The sequence below is a fragment of the Zootoca vivipara genome, chromosome 15 (genome assembly GCF_965207765.1).
Source record: "Zootoca vivipara chromosome 15, rZooViv2.hap1.1, whole genome shotgun sequence".
Lineage (NCBI taxonomy): Eukaryota > Metazoa > Chordata > Lepidosauria > Squamata > Lacertidae > Zootoca > Zootoca vivipara.
Genome location: NC_142598.1, coordinates 513,981 through 536,245, shown reverse-complemented (window position 1 = coordinate 536,245; position 22,265 = coordinate 513,981). Strand labels below are relative to the sequence as shown.

The following is a 22,265-nucleotide window of genomic DNA, read 5'->3' as shown; positions in this document are numbered from 1 at the left end:
TCTGCCTGTAATTAATAGGCAGAGTTATGGGCAGAGTTTGCTCCTGTTCTGTGTGTGTTTGTGTGAAGGCAGAATTGGATGTGCCGATTAACTCAAAACAGTCCTTCACTTTCAAACACTTGAGGGCAAAGGGGGCATCTGTTTGAAAGCAACAAAGAGTGACTGCAAGCATGCCTTACGAAAAAACCAAAAAAGAAATGAATAAGGAAAGCTGTGTTGTTGTTGTTGTTGTTGTTGTTGTTGTTGTTGTTGTTGTTAGCACCTCTTGCTACCAAAATAGGCTCCTAAGTACTTTTAAAAACTAGCATAAAGTATACAAAACTAGTTACACAAAAAATTAAATGTAAAGAACCATAATTTAAAGCAGTCCTTTTTTTGGTTAAAAACAAAACAAAATCATAAGGTGCTGGTACTCATATTTTGATAAACATGCAGTGGGTGCCAACACACAATGGTTGTCATGAACAGAAAAAGGAAAAAAGAAAAGAAAAGAAAAAGAGGTGACTGATATTCAGATCAGTGAGCACTATCACACATAAAAATAATTGATTAAAATACAAAACAAAATAATCCTGTTAAAACATTAAGCTATACAGTAGTACCTCAGTTTACAAACACAATTGGTTCCGGATGTCTGTACATAACCTGAAGCGTACTTAACCTGAAGCGTACTTAACCTAAAGCGAACTTTCCCATTGAAAGTAATGGAAAGTGGATTAATCTGTTCCAGATGGGTCCGTGGAGTACTTAAACTGAAAATACTCAAACCGAGGCGTACTTAAACCGAGGTATGACTGTAGATCCATAAATCCATAATTAAAATGAAAGCATACCTGTTAAAACAATACAGCAATTGAAACAGGAAACTTGGGTTGAGACATCAAAGGAATGCCTGCATAAACGTGTCTTCAAAGGCCGGCAGAATGCCAATACAGATGGCGGTTAGCTCTAAGAACTATTGGGCAATGGAGACCTACCTGGGTTCCAGCTTGATCAATCTCTGCCACGTTTTAGTCACCTCACCATCATGGCTATGGCAGAGCCCTATTTCCTTCTGTGTTGGAGGAAGACACTGTGGCTTGGGCACACACACAATCCTAGGTGGTTCACTTGGCAAGCTCCCAATCTCAGGCCATGTGGTTTCTCTGTACAGGCATAGGAAATCTTGCTAGAAAAACATTGGTGACCTTAGGGAAGTTGTGGTGCATCCATGCAGAGCTGATTGCAGGGGGCTCCTTAATTCACACTTCTTTGGGCTTTACCAGTATGTCTTTCCCTGGTGGGGCACCATGACACAGTGTCTGTTGATAAGATTGCTCTGGGTGCAATTCTGAAGTAACCAGGCTTGCAGGTGCTTCTTTGACTCTTTGAATTTATACCTGCAGGCCCTGGTGGAATGACATTAAAACCATGGTTTATGTGAACCCTGCCCAGTGGCTTACTCATTTTCTGAAGCTATCCTTTTGTCGTTGGTTCATAACCTTGGCTTGTTTTAACTATGGCTTGGCATTATCTGTGAACCCAACACCAACCCACCCTAGGCCCTTGCCAGGCTACAAAGGCATGAAGCAGAAGCAGTTGGAAAAGAAAAGAAATGTTGGAGATACAAGCCATAGTTTGTTTGATCATCTGTGGGACAACTTGTGGTTAAGGCAAGGCCCAGGGAAACCATTGACAAGATTCTGCGCAAACACAATGTACAAACCACTTTAAAATCTTGGCTTCAGTGGGAGTGTTTTTAAGCATATTTATAACCATTTGGCTTCCAAGAAGAAGGATTTAGTATCCTGCTACAAGTCCCTTAAACAAAAATGCTGATTTATATATTACCAGACTGGATGGATCATCCTTTTATTAATAGCCTCTAGTAGCCATTTGATTTCTTGCCTGGCTCTATTTCACTTATCACCGGCCTTCACTCACCTGTGATAGATCAGGTTTGGGTATATGTGTTTTGTGATTGCCTATGCGTGGCAGGATATGCTGCTATACTCAGCTACCTCCTTTCCTCTCATGGTATAGTTCCTCCTGCTCGCTCTTTCACTCCACCCCCGCTTCTTCTGTTCCCAATTGGCACAGGCCCCCCAAACCCATCACTCCAGCATTGCATGGTCCAAGTGCCAGTTGCCATCCGGAGGTTTTGGCATGGGGATGCCAGCCCTTGTGTGGTTGCAGTTGTTGTTGTTGGTATGTGTGAAGGTGCATGAAATTTGAGAAACCTCACTTAGACAGAGGTCAGGATACTCAACAGGGAAGAATGTAAACATGCATGCCAGTTAAGTTTATTATGTGAATTAGAAAGATATGATTTCTGCAGCCTGAATGTGTCAAATCCCAGGCTGCCAATGTTGAGGATTGCCACAGTAGGCCAATTGGCAATCTGTTGTGAATTTGCATCTCTCTCTCTCTCATCTATCTATCATCTCTATCTATCTATCTATCATCTATTTATCCTGCAAGCAAATAGCATAGAAATTCCAAACTTCTGAGTAGTTAATCAGTTACCTCCTTTATACAAATGTAACCTACTGAATTCCGTGCTGCAAGGTGGCGTGGACGATGGTATTTGGCTCAACAAAAGGATGAGACAGATCCATGGGGTTGGGTGGGAATACGTTTATCCACAGCAACTAGCCATGGTCAGGAAATGGAGACCCCATGTACAGAGGCAGTATACCTGTATAATATCAGGTAACAATGATCAAGAACAGGGGAAGGCTATTGCCTTTAACTCCTGCCTATGAGGTTCTCAGATACAGATTGCTGGCTGTTATTAGAAAACAAAATGCTGATGAAAATGGGATTTTGATCTGATTTGTTCTAATATTTTTAATGACATACATATCACATTTTGACATGATTGAATTTGGTAGACAATTGTGCAAATACTTCTTATGGTAAGAAGCCCTCAATAAAAGGAAAGAGTCCTTAATAAAATTCACAGAGTAGCATTCTCTCTTGTTGGAATGAGTGGTTCTCGTAGAGACTCTCTGGGTCTCTGAGGCCGGCTGGTTAACAGGGTGACTCAGAAACACCCCAATGGCATCACCAGGGTTATTATAATAGCACAGCAAGTTAAGTGCATAGGCTTACATTCAGCTCCCAGCTGGATTGAGGCTGGCTAATATGGTAGATGTGCATGCTGGGAAAATGAGCTACAAATATATTTCCCTTCTAGGGACATCTTAGGTAAGCAAGCAAGGGGGCTGGAGAACGACAGTAACTGGCTGAAGCAGGGGCAAAGTGGGGTGGTAGGTGGTCTGCCGTACTCGCTCCACTTGACGCCCTCTGCATCACACCCTCAACTGTAATGCATGCTTTGGGCATCCTGCTTTGTCCTAGAGATTGCAGCTTCAGGATGTGTGCACCGTAGGGAGCATGGATTGGCGGTGTTTGTCGCAGGCGGCTCTGGATCCCTGCTGGGGATGATGTGTCAGGATGCAAAGGCTGTTGTTTCGCGGCAGGGCAAGATAGAGGGTGTCAGTGCCTTGAAGGCTGCGGCAGACACACAGACAGCAGCCCTAAGCAGCTGCAGCCAAAGCCCTGCTCCCCAGCTGTCTCCCACTGGGTATGCAGCCCCATGCTGAACAGAAGATCCAAAGGTTGCCTTGTATATGCTGCCATCTCTTGCACCCTTCCCTGAGCTCATTGTCCTAAGCCACAGCCTCTGAGCCTTGCTTGAACCACCCGGGTCCATGTGCTCTGGGCATCCCTTTCAATGGAATGGCCTGTTTGTTTGCAAGGATACTTGCCACCCAACTTGATGTTGACAGAACCACTGCATAGTTCTCCTTTCTGGCTACAGTACTTGCTTTAATTGTTAGCCAAAGAGGCAGCCATGCTAGTCTCCTGCAGCAGCAAAACCAACAAACACTCTGTCAGCTTAATGTAGAGATGGGGATGAAGGGAACTGAAGGCTAGAGAATCTGGAGAGAACAAGGTTCCCCAGTCCTTGCGCTGAAGATTAGCGTATTCATTCTAGCATAACCTAGCCTTTGCCAACATGCTGGCAGGGGCAGAGGGGAGATGTAGTCTGAAACTCCTGGAAGGTACCAGGTTGGCAAAAGTGGTTGCAAAGGGTCACTGTGTTTGTTTGCCAAACCTTTCAGCTTGAATTTTATTGTCACAAAATGCCCTTTTTTGCATTTCTTTTCCCTTTAACCCCAGCCGTTATGTTTCCTCCCCACCCTCTTTTATACTCACATGGATATATTTGTGCCTAGGGGTTCCGGTTTCCGCCTGCAGGAATGGCGGACCTGTTTTCCATCTCTCTGACCTTCGTAAGGAATTTGGCGGTTGCTAGGGGAGTAAATGGCAACCCCCTACCCTCTCCGGGGGTTACGGAGAGGGGCCGCTGGCCCGCGATGCCCCCAGACCCACTCCGACTGTTTTTGGAGTGGGGGGAGCTTGGGCTGAGCACTTACGACGGCCAGGACTCCCGGACGCTAATCTGCATGGCGGGGATTTCCATGGTTAAAGAAGATAATTAGGCTTAAATCTATGGACATACTTCAGAAGGAGGGGAAGAAGCGCTGTTTACTGCTGAAAATTTTAAGCTGCTGAGTGAGAGGAGTCAAAGAATGTACGGCATCTGGAAGAAGGATTGATGGGGACGGAGCGATAAGGGAAGCAAGTTTTTATTTTTTCTTCATATTGTTGCCTCGTACCTTCCCGGACGCGATGTCCTGGCTTGTTTGGAGTGAAAGAGAAGCAAAAGACTGTGTGAGTTGAACTCTATAGCTGTTGTTACTGAGCATATTTCTTAAAGATGTGAAGTTGCCGATGAGAAAAGCCCCCCCCTAGTCAGACGGAAGGAGCTCTGGACGCGTTCGGAGGATTTATGAGCTGTGACGCACTTTAAATTGGAGCAGCGACCTGAAGCTAAGTTCAGCTATAGGGCAGGAAGATCCATTAATTTACCAAGAGTTCATGGTTGGATGTTTGGGTCTCCTGCCTGAAAAAGCTGTAAATTCTATAAAGATAAATAAATCGTAAATCTTCATGGCTATGAGAGAAAATGAAAGTGATTTGAGCCTTTCAAGATGGCGCTGCTACTTCGTCGCAACAGGGAGCTCCACTAAGAAGATTTATGGGGAGGCTGGACTGATTAACTCACACAGGAGAAAGAACATCTGTGAAACTTCGTTTGATATTTATCTCAGCAGCTGGAACAATCGGATGAAAGTGGAAAACACCTATGTGACTGTAAGGGGAAGATTTGGAATATTATGAGTTTGGAGGACGATTTGAACTTTAGAAATAAGACGGCAGTGGACAGTTGCGAGGAATTCCCAATTTCTTGAAGCATGGGAACCCAAAAATAAATTATTTAGATGATTTGGCATAACATTCGGTTTGATTGATATATATATGTGTATAATTTGAAATATTGAATGTGATATAATTGGTTTTAATTGGAAAATTAATAAAAATATTTTTTTTAAAAAAAAAAAAAAGGATATATTTGTGCCTAATGGGGATTATACTTCATCCATCTATGGACTCAGCGCCCACCAAAAGCTTGTGCCATGGTAGAGTTGTTAGTCTTTCAGAAGCCACTAGGCAGTTGAAGGCATGCATGAGCAAGTGTGAGCTCTGATTGTGAATGTGTGCACTACACATACTGAGTGGCTAGGAGGAGGGATGGGGTACAAATCCATTGTGATTGTAAGGTGCTTAACTGATTTTGAAAATTATATTAAGAGTCTTTTAAAAATATTTTAAAAAATCATATTCCAGTTATTCCTATTCACTAGGGACAGCTTTTATTTTCTGCTTTCCTGTCCCAGGTAAACCATTGTCCCCTATTTTTGCCTTTTTTTGGGGGGGGGAATGCCTTTTAATATTTTTTGTTAGTAGAAGATGCAAGAGCTATAGTTCTGTAGCAGTCTTCCCTAAGCTGTTCTGGGATCAATGGGAGTTGTAGTTCAAAACAGCTGGCAGGCACTAGGTTGGTGTAGCCTGTTCTGCAGTGTTCAGTTCCCTCCCCAGGCAATCTAGGAGGGAAATCTCTGAGTGGAGCATAGATCTTGTCTCTAGTGCACATGCAATGGAATGTGCACGCATGAACACTAAGTCACCATACACCACACAGCCTGCTGTTCCATCCACTGCACTTGCTGAAGTTTATCTTGAACTGCCAAAAACCTAGAATAATGATGCATGTTATGAAAAAATGGGATGTGAGGGGAGAGGATTGCAAGACTGTCCTTGCTTTCTTTTGTGAACTGGCAGAGATTATACTGGCACCATTTCTGCAGGGGGCATGTGGCAAAATGGCAACAGGGAGCATTGTTTCACCAAGGAAGTGCAGGTAGCTGAAAGAGTAGAATCATAGAGTTGGAAGAGACCACAAGGGCCATCCAGTCCAACCTGCTGCCAAGCAGGAAACACCATCAAAGCATTCCTGACATATGGCCGTCAAGCCTCCGCTTAAAGACCTCCAAAGAAGGAGACTCCACCACACTCCTTGGCAGCAAATTCCACTGCCGAACAGCTCTTACTGTCAGGAAGTTCTTCCTAATGTTTAGGTGGAATCTTCTTTCTTGTAGTTTGAATCCATTGCTCCGTGTCCGCTTCTCTGGAGCACCAGAAAACAACCTTTCTCCCTCCTCTATATGACATAATTTTATATATTTGGACATGGCTATCATATCACCCCTTAACCTTCTCTTCTCCAGGCTAAACATACCCAGCTCCCTAAGCCGTTCCTCATAAGGCATCGTTTCCAGGCCTTTGACCATTTTGGTTGCCCTCCTCTGGACACGTTCCAGCTTGTCAGTATCCTTCTTGAACTGGGGTGCCCAGAACTGGACACAGTACTCCAGGTGAGGTCTGACCAGAGCAGAATACAGTGGTACTATTACTTCCCTTGATCTAGATGCTATACTCCCATTGATGCAGCCCAGAATTGCATTGGCTTTTTTAGCTGCTGCATCACACTGCTGACTCATGTCAAGTTTGTGGTCTACCAAGACTCCTAGATCCTTTTCACATGTTCTGCTCTCAGGCCAGGTGTCTCCCATCCTGTATTTGTGCCTTTCATTTTTTTTGCCCAAGTGTAGTACTTTACATTTCTCCCTGTTAAAATTCATCTTGTTTGCTTTGGCCCAGTTGTCTAATCTGTTAAGGTCATTTTGAAGTGTGATCCTGTCCTCCTCATTTTGAAGTGTGATCCTGTCCTTCAAGAAGACCCTGAGATTCTTCCCCCACAGCCATATTGGTCACCTGCTGTCTTCTACCAGGGCAGCTTCACAGGCAGTGCAGAAGTTTGGGTACCAAACTCCCTTGAGAGCAGGATGCCAAACACCAGATTCCCCAGAACACCCAGGCAGTTGTTGGGCAGGCAGCAGGGTATTCTGCTCACAAATGATACTCTGCTCATGCCAAGAGGGGCAGTGAAAGAAACTCTGCAGGTGTTCAGAAGCACTCACCACTCCCACATGCTATAATAGTTATAGGCAAAATGTGACAACTCTACTGCTGAGCACTGAAACATGGAGGGGGGGCTGTCTTAGAGTAGAAGATGTTTCTGGAGGAATTTGTTTGTAATTTTTGATCATTCTTCCAAGGAACCTCTGATAAACACGGAAGAAATCCTACAGTTCCAAGAAAGACTTCTTGAAATCTGCAGCGCTAAGAGATAACAACCTGCAGTCTAAGGCCTATTCCTGTAACAACCATTTAGTTGTGCCACAGTTGTGTGCAAAAGTTTATTATTCCTAGTGTGAGTTCACATTCCTGCCTTACAAGAGACGTTGTCCTATGGGGTATATCTGCAAACTTGATCAGGATGCCCTCAAGCCCATCATCCAAGTCATTGATAAAGATGTTGAATAAGACTGGACCCAAGACAGAACCCTGTGGCACCCCACTAGTCACTACTCTCCAGGATAAGGAGGAGCCATTGATGAGCACCCTTTGGGTTCGGTCAGTCAGCCAGTTACAAATCCACTGAATGGTAGCATTGTCTAGCCCGCATTTTACCAGCTTCTTTACAAGAATATCATGGGGCACCTTGTCAAAGGCCTTACTGAAATCAAGTTAGGCTATATCCACAGCATTCCCTTCATCTACCAGTCTTGTTATTCTGTCAAAAAATGTGTGACATGACTTATTTTTCAGAAACCCATGCTGACTTTTAGTGATCACAGCATTCCTTTCTAGGTGCTCACAGACCATTTGCTTAATGATCTGCTCTAGAATCTTTCCTGGTATTGATGTCAGGCTGACTGGGCGGTAATTGTTTGGGTCCTCTCTTTCCCCCCTTTTGAAAATAGGGACAACATTTGCCCTCCTCCAGTCTGCTGGAACTTCTCCTGTTCTCCAGGAATTTTCAAAGATTATTGCCAGTGGTTCTGAAATCACCTCTGCCAGTTCTTTTAATACTCTTGGATGTAGTTCATCTGGCCCTGGAGACTTGTGAACTGTAGTTTACCATCACAGAGCTACAAGCACCTTTAACAAACTATGGTTCCCAGGACTCTTTGAGGGAAGCCGTGGGCCTTAAATGCACGACATGTTGGCAGCCTATGCTTGCCAAGGTTAGAGTGCCCATTTTTATTTTAAAAATAATGATACTTGGGTAGGGAAGGGGGTAAGCCTCAGGCACAACAGCAGAAGCAGCTAATATATTTAAATAATAATAATAGAATGACTCCTATGTCTGGTGCTGGTAAATCAAGTGGATTAAACCTCTAGGGACTTGGGAAGCTTCTTTGAACTGCGCCAGACCATTGGTCTATCTAGCTTGGTATTGTCAACACTGACTAGCAGCAACAATGGACATGGGGGTGCTGGGGATTGAGGCTGGGACCTTGGACATGCAAAGCAGCTGCGCCAGTGTTGCAGCCATTGTTGTGTTCCTGCATAGAATTTGTTGCAGGGTGAATGAGCTGTGCAAAGAGATGGTGGTTATGCCCAGATGCTCTCTTGCTCTGTAACCCCCTCCTCATCTTACCTTGGCCTTAACAGAGCCTGTGGAGGATTATTATTATAGGATGCTCATGCACCCCCATGTCTTTTGTGTAGGCAGAGGCAGCTCTACTATTAGGCAGAGTGAGGCTGCCAACTCTGGCAGCAGATGGGGAGGGAAACAGGCAAAATGTTGACGCCAGAGCTGCACATGCCCTGAAGAGCGAGCCAGCTTGCTTCTGCTCTAGTGCAGTGGAGGATGCTGTCCCCTCGCCAGTGCTGAAGTAAAATTCAGCTGCCCTTTCAGTTTACCTGTAAATGTGGGTGGACTGAAGGATCTTGTCTTCAGCCTCTGGCAGCAAAATGTCTTGGGCTGCTCTGCATGCAACCATTTGTGAAATGGCCTGTTGGGGCTGAGCACAACTATGTGGATCAATCTTCTATTGTTGTTGTTTAGTCGTCTTAGTCATGTTTGACTCTCTGTGACCCCATGAACCAGAGCATGCCTTGGAAACTCTCACTTTCTTCTCAAAGCTTCTCCTTTTTTATGTCCATGGAGTTTTCTTGGCAAAATACTGGAGTGGTTTGCCAGTTCCTTCTCCAGGTGGATCACAGTTAGTTTAAACTCTCGGCTATGACCTGTCTATCTTGGGTGGCCCTGCATGGCATAGCTCATAGCTTCTTGGAGTTCTTCAAGCTCCTTCGCCAAAACAAGGCAGTGATCCATGAAGGGGATCAATCTTCTAAGCACACATAATTTGTGCCTTTACTTTAACTCTGTCTTAATCTTCCCCCCTCCTCCTCCTCCTTCAAAAAGTCCCATCTTCCCTGGCCTTTGGCCATGCTGACTAAGGCTGATGGGATTTGGAGTCAACAACATATCAGAGGGCCACTGATCTAGGCCAAATAGATGTGATGCAAGAGATCCATGATTGAATCTCCTGATGTTTTTCTGTTGTTGTTTTTACTTAAATGCAGCCACAGGAGGGATCTAATTTTGATGGTGTCTTAGACTGTTACATCCTGTACCATTTCCCTCACCAAACGCATGCACACCTGAAGCTGTGCTAATTCCACCAAGGTAGGGAAAATATAGTGGGGGTGGGGGCATCTAGGACAGGGAAACACCACTGTGGGGATGCAGGGGTTAAACAGCTCCACTCATAGTGCTGCTGTACTGATCAAAATGGGAGCTTCTCTGTGGCTATTTTAAAATCCAAGCAAAAAACAGTACACTGAGCATCTGTGTCGCTTTATCCCTTCTCTTTTGGCCCCCTGCTTCTCTTTATTCATCTTGCTCCTCTGCTTTCTTAGCAAACCAATTAAATATTTTAGTTGGCTAATCACCCACCTTTTAAGCAATTGAACAAATAATAACAAAGTTCAATTTTAATAATTTCAGTGGTAAAAACTGCTATTTAAGGGCCTTTCTGTGATATTGAGGGAAGTGCAAGATAATTGAATGAATGAAGCTCTGTTTTACTGTTTCTTTTTGGAAGACAATATTTGCTTTTTGTCATGCCTGATTACAGAAACATCCCAGAATAAAAGCAGCCTCTTAAAAGAAATCTGTGCCTTCAGCTCTCCGTTCTAGATAAGTTTGAGCCCCCACCACCCCAGTTCATAACTTTGGTATGGGGAGGGGAGGGGAACCTGTGACACTTCATATATATTGCTGGACTGTAGCTCCCATCACCCCTGACCATTGGGCATGCTGACTGGGACTGGTGGGACAGCATCTGGAGGAGACCAAGTCCCCATTTTTGCTATAGTTGATACGCCTGCTTTCTCTTTCCGAAAGATGGCTGTGGTAGCACAGTTCTTGTAATCCTCCCTTAGGGCAGTAAAACCAGCGCTAAGATCACTCTCTGCTGTTATTTCAAAGGTACACTCTCTTCCCACCCTGGTTATTTTACCTAGCCTAATAATAACTAAAGCATTGCTTCACTTTGTTGTTGCTTGCCAGTTGCACCTGTTGAATTTCTGCCTGTCAAAGAGGCAGGAAACTTGAGGGGCGGAGGGAGGGAGCTGCAGCATATACAACAGCAGGATGCATTAAGCCTTCATGACCTAATTTCTTGTGTTTGAGGGGACTAAGATCCCATACATCTGCTTTCCACATGCAGGTAGAACCAAGTGGGGAATAAGCTAGTGGAATCCAGTGATTGAATGGACTGTGCCTCTTCAGTCTCTGGATGGAAGGTACCATTTTTAAGGCTCCCCTGTGTGAAACTAATGTTGCAGCGGAAGTTGTGGAGTCTTCTCTATGGGTTCAGAACATGGGCGTACCCAGGATCAAAACTAGGGGGGGGCAAGGGGAGGGGCCAAGGCACGGAAGGGGAGGGGCCACAAAGTGGGCGGGGAAAGTGCAGTCAGAGGCGCCGGGCTGATGGGCAGAGGCGGAGCACAGCCCGACAGAGCGCACCGTGGCGCGACCTCCCTCCAGCTGAGAGATTGAGAGAGAGAGAGAAAGAGAGATCTGGAACCGCGCAGACGCCCCTCTCTCCTTGCGACCCTGTTCTCAGCAACTGCCGACCCCTACACGGTTTTGCATGCGGGCAGATGACGGAGCCAAGCTCCTCCCGCTGCCTCGCGATGGCCCAATCAAAAAGACCCTGGCCAAAGGCGGGCGCCTTTGTCACAGAGAGGAAAGCTGGGGAGCCGCCGGCAATAGTGGAGCCGCCGCTGCGCCAGGAAAGGGGGCAGCAAGGCAGGAGTTCGCCAGGGCAGGAAGGCCCCCCTGCCGCGCTCCCTGGTTCCCCGCCGTGCATGGCTTTGCCTGAGGGCGTGACGGGGAGCTGGAGGGAGAGCGCGGCGCAACGGGCGGGAACGGCGAACCCGCGCTCTGCTGGGCTGTGCCCCTCCCAAGAAGCAGGGCTGGTGGGCGGAGACAGAGCCCAGCCCAGCCCATTGGAGCGCGAGTTTGGCGTTCCCGCCCGCCGCGCCGCGCTCTCTGGTTCCCCGCCGCGCTTGGCCTTGCCTGAGGGCGCGACGGGGAGCTGGAGGGAGGGTGCGGCGCGGCGGGGGAGAACGGCGAACTCGCGCTCCGCCGGGCATTGCCCCTCCCTAGAAGCAGGGCTGGTGGGCGGAGGCGGAGCCCAGCCCAGCGGTGCGCGAGTTCAGCGTTCCCGCCCGCCGCGCCGCGCTCTCTGGTTCCCCGCCGTGCTTGGCCTTGCCTGAGGGCGCGCCGGGGAGCTGGAGGGAGGGTGCGGCGCGGCGCGGCGGGAATGGCGAACTCGTGCTCTGCTGGGCTGTGCTCCGCCTCTGCCCACCAGCCCTGCTTCTAGGGAGGGGCAGCCTGCGGCCCCCACTTGCCCCGCGGTGGGTACGCTCTTGTGGGGGGGGGGCAGCTGGCTTCTAGAGTAGGGCAGCTGCCCTAACTTGCCCCTTGGTTCAGAAACCAATATCATAGTTTTCTGAAGGCTCAGTCAAACTCCATACCTCTTCAGACACCTCAAGCAAAGCTCTCCTTTTATGGGGATGCATTAGCTAGAAGGATCCCACCCCCTTGTTTCAAAACATTCCTGTTGCGCAAACAATGCACCATATCTCCATCCAGCCTACTGGAACAGCAGTCTAACTAGATGTAGCTTCAGCCTTTCCAGAGCACCCCTCCTTCCTTCCTGCCTACTTGCAGAAACAGACGTCCTCTCTACACATGCTACAGAATGCGGTGATGGAGCAAATTTATGAATGGCCCCTTAACGCTCTGCATATACAGTGATTGCCACCATTTAGGCCTATGGGTGCAGATGTGTATTTGAGTGAGTGCCTTGGGTGCCACCCCCTCTCTAGTTACTGCTCCCTACTCAGTGAGCCCCCTGCAGAGAGACAGAAAGCAAATGCATCCTCATGTCACTTTTCCAAGGGATCTCTGTAAAACTTGGATCCAGTATAATTAATCTGCTTGAAAAGCACCACTCTCCCAGCTTCCTCCTTCTGGGGAGAAAAAGGTAACCAACCTCACCCCACATGACCAAGGGGACAGTGAATTGGGAGGGCTCAGAGGTTCTAAGGCAGGCATCCCCAAACTCGGCCCTCCAGATGATTTGGGACTACAATTCCCATCATCCCTGACCACTGGTCCTGATAGCTAGGGATGATGGGAGTTGTAGTCCCAAAACGTCTGGAGGGCCAAGTTTGAGAATGCCTGTTCTAAGGGGTACTATCTTGGCAATGCCTAAAGTAGCACCTCTGCCTTTTCCTGGAAAGGATAATCTGTCTTTAACAGGTGTGACAGGAAGAAATTCAACAGGCAAAACCTTTTCCAGTAGAGGAAAAGCTGTTCTTGTGGCAACATACCGGTTGCATTTCTGTCTATCACAGAGTTGTTATAGGCAAATAAGGCCCCCCACCCCCACCCCCAGTAACCAATTTTGCAGGATAGTGAGATTCTTGTAGATTAATATGGGTGGATATGTGTGCTTTTTCTTAAAAAGTGAAGAGGGCATTTTCACATTAGAGTCATTATTTGAATAATAATGCATGTGGCAGCCAAACACTGACACAACACTCAATTTCTATTAAGTAAAGTGTCACATCTTCTAGCATGGAATACATTCATTCTGATTCCAAAAACAGACAATTTCACAGATAGGTGATATTTGGTGTGGAGGGAAATGTACTCTGCACATGCTCAGAGGTACTTATTGTTCCATATGTTTCAGGTCTGAGCTGGGGCATTTAAACAGGTGTCAGTTTTGAGTCCACAGTAAAGCTCTAATCAGCAGCGCTGCTCTATGCTAGGGTTGCCAGATGTCAGAGAGGGCAGAGCTCCTGCATCTTGAACACCTCCTGAAATTTCCTCTTCTGCACAATTCTTAGAAATTTTGGGAAGCCCTGTCCTCCCTGCTGAATCTGCAAGAGAGACCATAGCTGCCAAGTTTTCACTTTTCTCGCGAGGAAGCCTATTCAGCATAAGGGAAAATCCCTTAAAAAAAGGGATAAACTTGGCAGCTATGAGAGAGACTCTGCTAGTCTCCCTTCTCTGAAGGCCATAAAATGCAGCTAAATGTGGTTGTAGATGTGAACTGAAGAGAATGTTACTTGTGAGGCACATTGACATACGTAAGAGGAGGCAGCATGTGGCAATCCAGGAGGTGCTGATGTGCTGTCCATAGCTGCCAAGTTATCCCTTTTTTAAAGGGATTTTCCCTTATGCTGAATAGGCTTCCTCGTGAGAAAAGGGAAAACTTGGCAGCTATGGTGCTGTCTTCTCCCTGAGGGGGGGGGGGTGCCTAAAGCTTCCATAATGTGTTAGAAGGTATAAAACTACCCGCACTGAAGACTCTTTAGAGCAGGAGAGTGGATTGCAATTTGATAATGGAGTCTAGGTTAGAGGCGTAGGGTTGCCAACTGACCTGGCCTGCTTCTCTGCCGTTAAAAGCAGATTGATCTGGAGGAAATGGTAGCTCCTGCAATTCATAGAGCTAACATCACCGCTGGCTAATGCTTCACATTGAGCTGCTGTTTGACGGTGTAAGTGGCAGTTTGAAAAGCTGGCAACTCCAGTTGAGACAGCATATTGGGAAAAAAAACGTTATAGTGACTGTCTTGACGTCTTTGCTGCAGGGAGAAAACGTAATGAAGATGGACAAGGGTTGGCTACAACATCTTGTTCCATTGCATGGGATTGTTGCTTGCAGTTGTCACACAGATAAAGCATCACAGAACATTGTTATATTTAAAGGTGTGACTTGGACAATTCAGGGAGGTGGTGCTCTGTATTTCGGGAGAGTTCCTCTTCAAAGGCAACCCATTCAATTAAGCAGAACTACATAATAAAAACTTTTTCTGGACTGTACACTGCAGCTGGTGTGTGTGTGTGTGTGTGTGTGTGTGTGTGTTGAATGCACCCCTGTTAAAAGAAACCAGGTTATTTGCAGGAGTTGAACTGAACAGTTATAAGAGGGTGGTTTTCTATGTGCAGAGAGGTTCACCCAGGGAGAGATCATTCAGACATTGGACCCCATCTGTATCTTGAAGTGCTGCAGTCCTGGAAAGGCACCACTTGATTCTGCAGCATGAAAAAACATTGCTTGTGTTGGACAGGTGTGAAGTGTTGTGTGGTTGGCAGCAGTGTTGCACGGAGGTTGTGCTTTGCCAAAGTTTTCCACCTGGAGTCGCCAGGTGTTTGGGGGCTCAGTGGGCAAAGCCTGGAAATGAAAGGGTGGTCCTGGCACTTCAGTGGGTTGATCCCCACAGGTTGTACCTGGAGCTTCAGGTGTGGAAACTGATGGGCATAGAGCAAATAAACGAAAGCTCTCCAGCCAAGCAGAAAATGCCATGTCCCCTTGATTCTGGCCTCTCTCTCTCTCTCTCCGCTGCTTCCCTCCTTCCCTTGGAGATCCTGAGAAGAAGGTTTGAATCCTGCAGGTTCGGATCCAACCCTAAGACCCAGCAGCAGACTGTCACATGGCACTTGGCTTCTTCCCCACAAAATACTGGGAAATGTAATGTGCTAAGCCTAAGGAGTGCTGGGAATCGTAGCTCTGTGAGGGGTAAACTACACTTCCCTGCTTTGGGAAGAAGCCATGTGCTCTGACTATATGGTGTCAATGTGACACTTGTCCTGTTTATGTGGGGGGCAGTTCCTCTGCAAAAGGAAGCTACCTCAGATATGTAAGTTTGGGGTAACAGATGCTTCCCCTCAAGAGGACACCCGTCTATCTATATGTCTAAATGCTCCCTTAGGGAGTGTCATTATAGGAGATGCTGATGCACATTAGTGGAGCACCGAGATGTGCTCCTCCGTTGTGTGGGTGGCAGGCACACCAAGGTGCAGCAGAGCCGAGAGGAAATCTGGTTTGCAGCAATGCAGAGACAAGGTCCAGTCTATGGGAAAGCAGATCAGTGCTAGCACGGTAGATTTGAGTACCCGTACAAGACTGCAGGGACAATGTGGTGCATTGCAGAGGGCAATGGTTTTAGCAACCACAAGTCAAAAGCAAGAGATAGCTGTATTATCAGGTTTGGTGCAGTAAAATTCTATCAAGGTAGATGCCGGGGGAGTTGCTTTGCAGTCTTATTCCTCCTCTGTTTTTGCTGCAGAATTGCAAGGAGCAAGATGCACACCCAGTGACCGTTTCATGATAAGCAGTGCTGCTTGTTAGCAGCGTAGAATGCAGTGCCCCACAGTCAGAAATAAATTTTCTTATCAGAGAACTAGGAGCTGTTAGCCAAAATGAATTTTACAGGCGCAACCAGAAATTCCTGCTTTGTGAACATTTGTTGGAACAGGTGGATAACAAGCCAAGGGAGGGAAGGAACAAAGCAGAAGGCTCGAGAAGGTGGGGTGAGCATTTTCACTGTTTTCCTATTTTCATTTGTAGTATTGTGATCATCATCACTGCCTTTTAAACAACTATCTTAAGGTGATACATGAGGAATATTTATTTATTTATAAACCACTCTTCATCCATAGATCACAACATAAAAATGTAATATAAAACCACAAATTACATAATAAAAACAAGAACAACCCCACAAACCAATAAACCCCTTCCCCACACCCTCACAAGCACATTTAAAAAGGGTATAAGATATAAATCAGCCAAAGGCCTGGCTGAAGAGGAATGTTTTTCATCTGGCTCCTAAAGGTACATAATGAAGACGTCAGCTGAACCTCTCTGGGGAGAGCATTCCACAAATGGGGGCCACCGCAGAAAAGGCCCCTTCTCATGTTGCTCCTCTCATGGAGGAGGCGCAGGAAGAAGGGCCTCAGAGGATGATCTCAGGGTCTGGGTCGGTTCATATGGAGAGAGGCGGTCCTTGAGGTATTGCAGTCCTGAGCCGTTTAGGGCTTTATAGGTCAAAACCAGCACTTTGAATTGGACCCAGAAACTACTTGGCAGCCAGTGTGGTCAGGCTAGGATTGGTGATGTGTATATATGCTCTAACCATCTTCCCCCAGTGGGCAACCTGGCCACCAAATTCTGCACCAACTGAAGTTTCTGAACCATCTTCAAAAGGTTTTTAAAGATAATTAAAAGCAGTTAATTTTAAAGTGCCCTTACATCTTCTTCTTAAAGAAGCCCACTTTGTTCCTTTCAGTGATATGTGCATGTGTGGTTACACTCTGCACATGTTCAGAAACACTCAGCCTCAGATGAGAAACCATTTTTTTTAAAAAAAACTGAAGTGGGCATTCATTGGAAGACTAGGGCTACAACATGGGTGTTGTCTGCACGTGGCCCTTGGGACTGTGCCCAGGCCACACCTCATACTGGTCCTGCTTTCCCTCCTTCTTTAATGGTTTTGCCTGCCTGGAGTAGATCCTTGGAAGTCTGATCATGCTTTTTGCTTGTCCTGTGGGAGGACAGAAATATGTGTGGGTAGAAACCAGCCTACTGCAGAAAGGTAAAATTCACATGACTTTCTCTTCCAACTTTTGCCTCTAGCCCCACCCCCACTGGAATGTGGCTCCCAGAAGAAAATGTGGCCCTTGGGGTGAAAAGTCCCCCCACCTCTGGGCAACTAGCAATGGAATAGCTGTAACCCAAGCAGCATAGAATCATGGAATTGTAGAATTGGAAGGTACCCCCTGCAATGCAGGAATCTTTTTACCCAATGTGGAGCTTGATCACATGACCCTGAGATTAAGAATCTAATGCTCTACCAACTGAGCTGTACACATTTTGGGGGCTTTTGAGGGTATAAATAATAAATTATTATTATTATTAGGCTATTATTATGAATGCCTGTAAGAACATGTTGCAGTCATGCAGCAGAAGCTGTCCATGTTGCAATGCAGATGATATGTGTGTTTGCAAGGTGACTGCTGCGCAGAAGATGCAGCGCTGTGTAACAAAGCAGTCTGCTATGTTCTATAAGTGAATGGCATCCTATCCAGCAGGGCGTGCATCCTGCAGCAGAAGAATAGGGTCCTGCCTCCTGGAGGGTAACCCAAAATTTCAGTGCAGGGCTTTGCATAAATCGAAGGCGTCAGGAATGCAATGCAGGCTACCATAGGATTTTGCAGTTTTCTTGAGGAGTGTGGAAACAGGTGATGTGGAATGGTGCAGGATTTTGCAGCCTACCTGCGAAATGCTTTTTCAGAAAGCTGTTGCCATCTGCCCTCCTGAGAGGCCCATTAACTTTCTAAAAATTGCAGCGAAAACAGCTCACGTCCCCTTGCCAGCTGTTTTCGCTGCAATTTTTAGCAAGAGACTCTCCATCGGGCAGATTTCAGTAGCTTTCGGGGGGGAGTGATTTATAGGTAGGCTGAAAAATCGTGAAGGAGCACGAGGTCGCGTTTTGTACAGAAAAGTCCATCCACGGAAGAAACACGCATCCGTAGCACCACAGGCGGCAGTCTCCCGAAGGTTCACACGTTCTCTCTCCCCAAACGCAGTTGTCCATTGCTGCAGAGAGACCGGGGAAGGGAATGCGGATTTATTTAGCTGAGACAGCTGCACTCTTCGACACGCAGACTTTTGTTGCAATGCGTACGTGTGTGCTGTGTATGCCTCAGTATGGATGACTTTGGGGTGGTGGTTGTTGTTTTGCAATGCGGAAAAGTCTGAGTTTTAGGATGCAACCATCGTTGGGCGCGGGTGAGAAAGGGATTTTGGTGCAGAGTTCGATTCTAAGAAGGGACCGTTGTTGTTCCAAGGCAGTGCGCTGCCGCAGCGGACCCTCGTCTTGCAAATGCCTTGCCAGGCGTTCCTTTCCACCGATTGCTGGCCTTTAGCTTTGAAGTTCTGCAGCCGCTCGGGCTCCAGGATAGCTCGCGAGGGAGATGGTCTCGCACCGCGGGGGGAGGGGGAGGGGGAGGGGAGGAATAGGCAGGATCTTGTGATCCGCAGAGAGGACGCGCTCAGGCGCTCAGCTCCTCTCGCGGTGCGCACGGCTGAAGCGTCGTCATCATCGTCTCTCTCTCTCCTCCCTCTCTCATCCGACTGAGTCAGGAGGCCGCGGGGGCGCCTCAGTGATGCTCCAGCTACAGAATGGAGGGGGGGGGAGAGAAACTGTCCAGGATCGGAGACTGGAGGAGGGAGGACACGCCGTAGCATTGCAGCCCGGCCGAGAGGGGCAATCTCTCTCTCCTGCCTCCAAATAGCCGCTTCATGGGATTTAAACATAATCTTTGCGCCTAGGGGATCCCGGAAGGGGAGCGGGGCATAGTTCACTTCGCTGCCCCTCGACTCAGAGAAGCCTAGGGAACAAATGTCAGAGTTCCCTGCAAAGAGGGATTGGCTCTAACTGTGCTGGAAATATGGTGTTTAGGGCAGCCTTTGCCAACATGGTGCCCTCCAGCCATTTGGGGCTAAACCCCCACCTGCCATAGCCATGGTGAGACTGGTGAGCAGCTGCAGTGCCAAACCACTGCAAGTGGGTGGGCAAAGGTTGGTCGGTGGGGCTGGAATGTGCAGAGGGTGGGGAGACCATTCATTCTGACACTGCTGGGCACCAGAGCTGTACAAGCCTTGCTGAATATCCCTGGGGATGACAAATACCAGTAGCATTGTCAGGGAATGCTTTCAGGTGCGCTCATGCTTGGACGATCGATGTGCAAGCCCCTCTGCTGGCTCCTGGCTTTCCCCTTCTAAGCTGTGCGTTTGCAGCCGGCCGGGCTGCCTCGCTGTTGCTGGTGCGTCTTTCAGTTTGTGCCATCCTGTCCCTGCTGGGCATTTGGTTGCTGAGAGGAGAGTGAGCTGTAAATGGAGGGGAAAACATCTTATTTTTAGCTGCTGTGTCTAGACTCCCTCAGAGCTGGAAGCAAAATCCCAAAGGTCTTGCTTGCTGCCCTGCCTGCCTACCCTGCCCACTTTCCACGAGCCTGAATGTTTGTGTGTGGGCACGAGGGGGCGCCATATTACAAGAACTGGATTTGCTGAAAAGGGGATTAGAATGGGCTGCGAAATGGACCCCAGAGCCCTGGCCCTGGCCAGCTGCGATTGTGCCTGTGGGTTAAACTGCCTTTGCAGCCATTGGTGGCCTCAATAGCCTTCCAGGAGAGACAAAAGGAAATATTGCTTCACAGAACATGTAACTAGCCTATGGAATTCACTGCCACTAGGTGTGGTGGATTTCACTACCACAAGCCTCTAGGTTAGGTGGCTGTAAAATAAGATTTAACAGAGTCCTGGTTTTAAAATATGCACACTGCAAAGTCCTGTGGTACCTTAAAGACCAAAGGGACCCAGGTGGCGCTGTGGGTTAAACCACAGAGCCTAGGGCTTGCCGATCAGAAGGTCGGTGGTTTGAATCCCCGCGACGGGGTGAGCTCCTGTTGCTCTGTCCCAGCTCCTGCCAACCTAGCATTCGAAAGCATGTCAAAATGCAAGTAGATAAATAGGAACTGCTACAGCGGGACGGCGTTTTCATGTGCTGCTCGGTTTTCCAGAAGCGGCTTTGTCATGCTGGCCACATGTCCTGGAAGCTGTACGCCGGCTCCCTCGGCCAATAATGCGAGATGAGCGCGCAACCCCAGAGTCGGTCACGACTGGACCTAATGGTCAGGGGTCCCTTTACCTTTTACCTTAAAGACCAACCCATTATAGCATAAGTTTTTGTGGACTAAAGGACACCGCCGGTGGATTTAGTCACCCAAGCTGATAAAAACACAGGAGAGAGTCCAGCACCCTGTTCTCACAGTGGCCAGCCAGGTGCCTGTGGGAAGCCTTAAAGCAGGACTTGAGTTCTCTCCTGACATTCAATTCTCAGCAGCTGGTATATAGCAGGAGGCTGCCTCTGACTGTGCGGGTAGAAAATAGCCTTTGTGGCTCTTCATGATTCCATATTCAAGACATCTGTGATGGCTAACCCTGGAAACAGTTGCAATGGAAGGTCCGTCAGTGGCTATTTGCCTAGATAGTTGCATGGACCTTCCATGTACACAGGCAGTCTATCCTTGAGTCCGGTCAGGGAATGAACCTCCCTTTCATGCATTGTTTGTGAAAATCCAGCAGCATCTCTGGCTGCTTTTGGGAACAGAAGGGTTTTGTGGCTCCCATGCACTTCTTTGGGGCTTGTGTGGATGTCCTGATGGATTCATGAACCCCATGTGAATGAGTGGAAGGCGGACCACCATTTTAAAATTACTATTATTATCATTAGATTTATTATCCACCAGCAGGCCCCAGGTCACAGCAATAGAAAACACAGTATTAAAACCAACTTGAAACAAATTATAACCATGACTAGAGTGGGGGCTAAAAATATATGTACCTACAGTGTCAAATTTTGATTTTCCACTGCAGGCAGAGTTGTGGGGAGATTGGAGCCTGCCATAATTTGAACAACCACACTTTACACAGCAGTTCAATAAACAAACAAACAAACAAACAACAGCATTGCAATATGGGAAGTGGGAGGAGGAGGGGAGAGTTTCATTTCCCCAGGAACAAAATACTGAGCTTTGATGATGTGATGTCCCCATGTCAGAAGCGCTGCTTGGAGAGTATGTCTGGTTCCTTGGCGGCAAGTGACTAAGTACCGGTACTGCACATTTATTGCACCCAGCCATCTTTACATTCTGGAAGGCCTTGATGCTTTTTGGAAGAGATGGAGGCCATGTTCCATATGATTCTTTGGGTAGGAACTGATCTAGAAGATAGATGGATTCTGTTTTAAATGTCAGTAATAGAATAAAGCAGAGCAGAGCAGGCAGGAATGATTGTGCTCAGAAAAGATGCTGACCAAGGCTGGAATATTCTTTAGCAGCAGATAGCCACACAGATTCCATGTTCCATCCTTGCTCAAATTCAGTTTCCAGGGGCAGGATTGTACTAAGCTGTCCTGTCAGCACAAGGATTACCACTGGGGCAGCAGGATTTCCCCTCTCCTTCCAGCTGTGAGTGCCTCGAACCCACTCCAAATCTGCTCTAGAGGGTTGGAGGGAACCCCTAGACTAGATTTAGGCTGTGTGTGAAGGGGGGGCACCTTCCATTGCGGTGCAGAAATCCTTTTGCTGACAGAACTACTTCACATTGCATATCACCCCAGGACTTCGGTTCCCTCCAGTTCAAGGCAGGAAAAAACCTGTGGTTCTGCAGAGGCTTTTGGTCTCCAGCCTCCGCCATCCCAGACCATTGGGCATGCTGACTGATGGGAGTCGGGAGTCTAGCAGCATGTGGAGGACCCACCTCTGTTCTAGTTCGACTGAGGAAGCGGGTCTTGTGCTTTGAATTGGATCAATACTTTTTGGCTTGGATCCAGCCCTGTTGTTCTGTGCGCTGTGGTGTGGCCACACAGGTGAGTTGTTTGTGTTTGTGCTGCTGGCTCCAGTTGGGATCATTATAAACTTAGAGATTAGAATTGCAGAATCGTAGAGTTGGAAGGAACTATGAGGGTTGTCTAGTCCAACCTGTGGGACTCGAACCCACGAACCCAAGATTAAGAGTCTCCTG

At 47.4% G+C, this 22,265-nt stretch overlaps 1 protein-coding gene across 2 annotated transcripts in view; it reads left to right on the top strand.

The window, feature by feature from the left end:
* Positions 1-22,265, top strand: part of SYN1 (synapsin I) — an 84,004-nt gene that overhangs the window by 3,630 nt on the left and 58,109 nt on the right. The window lies entirely within an intron of this gene.